Source organism: Oncorhynchus gorbuscha, linkage group LG01, assembly GCF_021184085.1.
Source record: "Oncorhynchus gorbuscha isolate QuinsamMale2020 ecotype Even-year linkage group LG01, OgorEven_v1.0, whole genome shotgun sequence".
Taxonomy (NCBI): domain Eukaryota; kingdom Metazoa; phylum Chordata; class Actinopteri; order Salmoniformes; family Salmonidae; genus Oncorhynchus; species Oncorhynchus gorbuscha.
Genome location: NC_060173.1, coordinates 50525915 through 50531914, shown reverse-complemented (window position 1 = coordinate 50531914; position 6000 = coordinate 50525915).

Below are 6000 nucleotides of genomic sequence, written 5' to 3'. Positions count from 1 at the left end.
TGATATGGTATGAGAGTACCCATGTCAAATCAACGGAATTCAGTGTGCGCCCAGTGGGTAGTTACCGTTGCAAGTCCCATACTGTTTTTGAATGGGCTTTAAGTTTATATAATCCCATTTATGGAAACACGGTCATATAGGATATATTTACAATTATATTCATTTGTGTATTGATTTGCTCATACCCAATGCATTTAATCAAAATACTTGACGAATTAGAAAAGTGTCAATGGAGCTACAACTCCTGCCGCCATGATGCATGCCGTAGCGTGCCTGCTTGAGCTGAGGACTTACAGGACGTTAAGAACCCGTTAGTTACATGCCGTTTTATATTAGATTGAATGTTGCCAGCAAGTACTTGTTGAAAATGCACAAAAAAAAAGAAGTTTATTCCGTGGTCATGGTGTCAAAAATTAGACATACAGCTGGTGGGAGGCGTATAACGTGAATGCCTAGCAACCCAAAGTTTGCATTTGCATCTCATCACGGACAACTTTATAATTGTAGCTAATTAGCAACTACTTACTAGCTACTTTGCAACGACTTAGCTAACCATAACCTTAACCACCTAGCTAACATTAGCATTAGCCACCTAGACAACAAGAAATTGGAATTCGTAACATATCATATGTTTTTCAAATTCATATGTCGTAAGAATTACAATTCATAACATATTACCTGTTAGTTATTTAGCAGACACTCTTATTCAGAGCGACTTACAGGAGTAATTAGGGTTAAGTGCCTTGCTCAAGGGCACATCGATAGACTTTTCACCTAGTCAGCTCAGGGATTCAAAACAGCAACCTTTTGGTTACTGGCCTAACGCTTTTAACCTCTAGGCTACCTGCTGGCCCTATTGTATGAATTGTAATTTGTAACATATCATACGAAATGGATGATGGACATCCACAAATGAATACATACCAAACGAAATGTCAGTGGTGGAAAAAGTACCCAATTGTCATACTTGAGTAAAAGTATAAATACCTTAATAGAAAATGACTGAAGTGTAAGTAAAATACAATTTGAGTAAAAGTCTAAAAGTATTTGATTTTAAATATACTTAAGTATCAAAAGTAAATGTAATTACTCAAATAAAATTATAAATCATTTAAAATTCCTTATATTAAGCAAAGCAGACGGCACCATTTTCTTGTTTTTAAAATTTACAGATAGCCAAGGGTACACTCCAACACTCAGCATTATTTACAAATGATGCATTTGTGTTTAGTGAGTCCACCAGACCAGAGACAGTAGGTGTTCTTTTGATAAAGGCATTCATTTGACAATCTTCCTGTCCTGCTAAGCATTCAAAATGTGCTTTTGGTTTTCAGGGAAAATGTTACGAGTAAAAAATACAATATTTTCTTTAGGAATGTAGTAAAGTGAAAATAAAAGTTGTCCAAAATATAAATAGTAAAGTAAAGTACAGATACACAAAAAAACGACTTAAGTAGTACTTTAAAGTATTTTTACTTAAGTACTTTACAACACTGCGAAACGTAACATACATTACTAATTGGAGTGTTCCAGATTTGAATGTACTATGTTACCTCTACCCCCCGAGTCCAGGTTGTACATGACTGTGTTTTCATGAGTTTGATTATGCAAATTTAAAGTCCATTCTTAGCCTACAAAATGAGACAACAGGAAGTACCACTTTCATACAGTAAGGCCATCTACATTTTTAATAAGTAGTCAGTTGTCTTCTTCTACAACTTCTACTGTCACCTGGAGTGTATTATTTGAGCAGGTATAAAGCCAGGATTGGTGATTTACAACCAACTACAGTTATGGAATGTTTGCTCACAAGCATAATTAATTGTCTGATCCCTCCTGATTATCTGGATGGAATCCTTGTGATCCTTCCTTAACACATAGGAAGTCCCACCCAGTTGACTTCTTCAAAATTTTGAAAGTCTTCAATTGTGCCGCCCATGCTAATATCGGCTTTTGGGCACTAGAGTTGTCTATCTACATCTATGGCTGCCATCTCAGTTATGCAAAGAGAAACGAATTATTATTTAGTATGACATCATGTAGACATGTGTACTGAATACAGACATCACAATGAATGCAGTTAGTTAGGAAGTAATGCATTATGCATAGAAATATGTGGCAATTGACACTCTGTTGTGATACACAGTGGTGTAAAGTACTTAAGTAAAAATACTTTAAAGTACTACTTAAGTCGTTTTTTGGGGTATTTGTACCTTACTTTACTATTTATATTTTTGACAACTTTTACTTCCTAAAGAAAATAATGTACTTTTTACTCCATACATTTTACATGACACCCAACAGTACTAATTACATTTCAAATGCTTAGCAGGACACATCCCTGATCATCGCTACTGCCTCTGATCTGGCGGACTCACTAAACACAAATGCTTAATTTGTAAATTATGTCTGAGTGTTGGAGTGTCCCCCTAGCTATCCGTAAAATAATAAAACAAGAAAATTGTGCCTTCTGGTTTGCTTAATATAAGGAATGTGAAATGATTTATACTTTTACTTTTGATACTTATGTAAGATTTTTAGCAATTACATGTACTTTTGATACTTAAGTATATTTAAAACCAAACACTTTTTCTCAAGTAGTATTTTACTGGGTGACTTTCACTTGGGTCAATTTCTGTTAAGGTATCTATACTTTTACCCAAGGATGACAATTGGGTACTTTTTCCACCACTGGTGATACATGTAGATGATACATACACAGCATTGCACTGATGAATACTTGTACTATTGTTGCTTAATGAGGTACAGATTAGGTTTGAATCTCTGTTGTGCGCCATACTGTAAGCCTGTGTTAGCCTTTTGAGCTAAAGCCTATAGGCAAGTACTCAGGTCTGCCTTGGACACAGTGTTCTTATGCTCTCTTCTTATATTTGCCACCGTTCTCTTCCCAGCCATGCTCTCTCCATCAGAGGATGAACCATTAATCTGAATCCCCGACAGCCTGGTAGGAGAGGACCAATCTGTACTCTGCTCTGCTGAGATGACTGGTTTCTCTCTCTCTCTCTCTCTCTCTCTCTCTCTCTCTCATTAAATTCAAAGGACTTTATTGGCATGGTAAACATATGTTTACATTGCCAAAGCAAGTGAAATGGATAGTAAATATGTCATATTATGTCTATATACTGTGTTGTAACTCTCTCTCTCTCTCCGTACGCTACACGGTCCCCAGTTTGTCTGTCCCTCTGCTATGGCTCTCCTGATGTACTGTACTTATCTTTTCCACCGTCAGTCCCTCTCTTCATCTAATTTTTACTCTCTCTGTCTCCCTCTCGCTGATGTTCTAAAAACCATCACCCCTTATGGTGGCTGTCTCATTGGTATCTGCCCACGCCCCCTTTTTCTCCCCACTCCCTCCATCTCTCCCCCCTGGATCCTGAGGATTCTATAAATAACAGTTGAACACAGCCAAGTGAGGGAACATTGAGAATAGAAGCCCTGTTAACAGTAGGCAGAGTCAGGGGATTGGCTGACTGACGAGTCACTGCACTGGTGTGCTCCAATCAGCTCTGTGAGAGGCGGAGTCAGTGCGGTGATTGACAGGGTAGCTGATGGTATAGTCTTTGAGTCGGTGCAGTACCACATCTGACCACTAGATGGAGCCGTGGGATGTTTGTTAGTGGCGTGAATGAGGCAGTTACTACTGCAGGGATATGTGTAGATCAATAGAGGTCACCCTTTCCAACAGGTGTGTGCATGTTCCTTAAGTAAGTAGTAGGGGAGCACTTCTGTCTCCTTCACATGCTTTCAAGCATGGCTGATAAGTTAACCCTTTTGTGTGCCTTTCAGTAGTGTCACCCAGTGTTTGTGATAACATGTAGGGTGTTAAAACAGCCAGCTTCAGTCAGCTGATCCTAGCCATCCTTCCTGGTTATTTCTAGTCAGGCAGCTTAGTCTCCCATTCAGAGAACCCCCACTTTGGTCATTGTCAGCCAATTACTTATCACCACATCTCCTTCAGACTATCATCGGCCTAGATTTCCCGGATTTCAGTTTGTGTTGGCTCCCCCAGCACACCTTGTGTTCAGAAACATGCTTTCCCCCATCCTGATGAGCACCACCACAGTATTCCCTCCTGCTGAAGTTTTCCTCCCGTGGACTGAATCCCTGCCTGTTTGATGTTTAATTCTGCGTGCATCTAAATGTAAGTGCCTTGAGATCTGTGTCATATCATGTGGAGCTAAGTTTTGTGGACTATTGTGTGTAATTACCATGCGTGTTGAGCTCGTTAGCTAGCTCGTGCTCCCGCTAGCGCTACCGTTTGCATTTTGCATTGGAATGCATGAGCATTTTAGCACGGCTGTTAGCGATGAACCATTTATTAGCATTGGTCATTTTCTGGTGCTAGGCTATTTTCTATTCTATATTTATCGCTCATGCTCATTGTATTTAAATTACGTATACATTTCAACATTACTGTAATGTTTATTTGAGCACATTTGCCTGAGTTTCATGTGTACAAGTCCACTAGGCTGTTTCATCTATTGCCATTTGACTAGGCTTTAGGCCTTCTGTGGTGTATAGCCCTTGCTGTTATGGATGACATAGCTTGTACAGCCATGTTATTCATTTTATACCAGTGCTATAGCCTAATTCTCCTTTCAGAAACATAGTTAATGTCAGTTCTCACTGGACATGGTTCTCAGTTATCTGAACCATGAGTGGTCAGTTGTGTGTGTGAATGTGGACATCTTCTTCCATTAAACTTCCCTTAACCTGGACATCCGCCTCTTCCTTGTTCTGACCGGAAATTCTGTAGTGGTTGCTATTGGCCTTAAGCCAGCACCTAAGGTCTATTATCACATTCATGGTCCTTAGATTCTCTACAACTATTTTTCATGGTCTTTCGAGCCAGATCCAGTAACTGCTACAGCCCAAGGATAACAGAGATGATCCTCCACAAGACGTGGTCCATCTGCACCAACCAGCTCACCTGCCACAATAACTCAATAATTACGTCAGTTAACCAGCTTCCCCTTCAACGACTTATCACCGGTTCAAGTCACCACCCAGGCTGACCAGCAGAATAGAGGACAGAGCCTAAGCCTTTTCATCAGTTGCTCATTCACCGGGTTCCCACCCCAGGCTAATCTCAAACAGAGATTGCCAAGATCAGCATCGAACCTCGACCAGAGAACACCGGGATCAGTGTCGACCTGAGCATGGACCGCCAGTGACAACCGGAGAGGTCTCACTGTTTACACAGCCAGCGTGACAAGATCGATGAGCTCATTGAAGCAGTCAGCTAGTACTTACCTGATGGACACTGCCAGTTGTCACCTGACCGTCTCGGCCAGTCCTTCAACGGTTCTCTCCTCTTACAACTGAAAGGCGTCTTAGAGGGGGAGAACAAGAACAGGGACCTCTGTCACCAAGCTGCCAAAGAAGTTGATGGCATTATTTCAGAGATTGCCATGCAACAGATACTACATCAGAAGCACCAGAATGAGGTACTGAAGATGGACCACAGGAAGTTTGAGGTGGAGCACGCCCGCAGGACTGGAAAACCCACCACCGGCCCAGGTAACAGGCCCGATAGTAGTCAAGTTCCTGAGACTCAAAGGACAAGGTAGCTGTTCTGGGAAGAGCCAAGAACTTGAGAGGAGCGTACATGTATATCTTCATCAACGAGGACTATCCGGAAGCGGTGCGCCAGAAGAGGAAAGAACTGATCCCAGCCATGAAAGCTGTCAGAGCGCGTGGGGACATTGCTTACATCCGCTATGACAGGCTCATTGTCCACTCTCCCTCCCAAAAGCTTGGAAGGGATGAGAGCGCCAAGCCTATGGGTTTGCAGCTTTAACCCCGCAGCATGCACACACACACTTACACGCACCAACTGATTACTGGACTGCTGAATGTATATTTTTTTGCTCTTGCTTTGTTTCCATATTATATCTGTCTCTGATAAGCTACCCAGGAAAGGGCTGAAAATAGCCCATATTAATATACTGTACGTAGCTTTAGAAATAAGGTTAATGA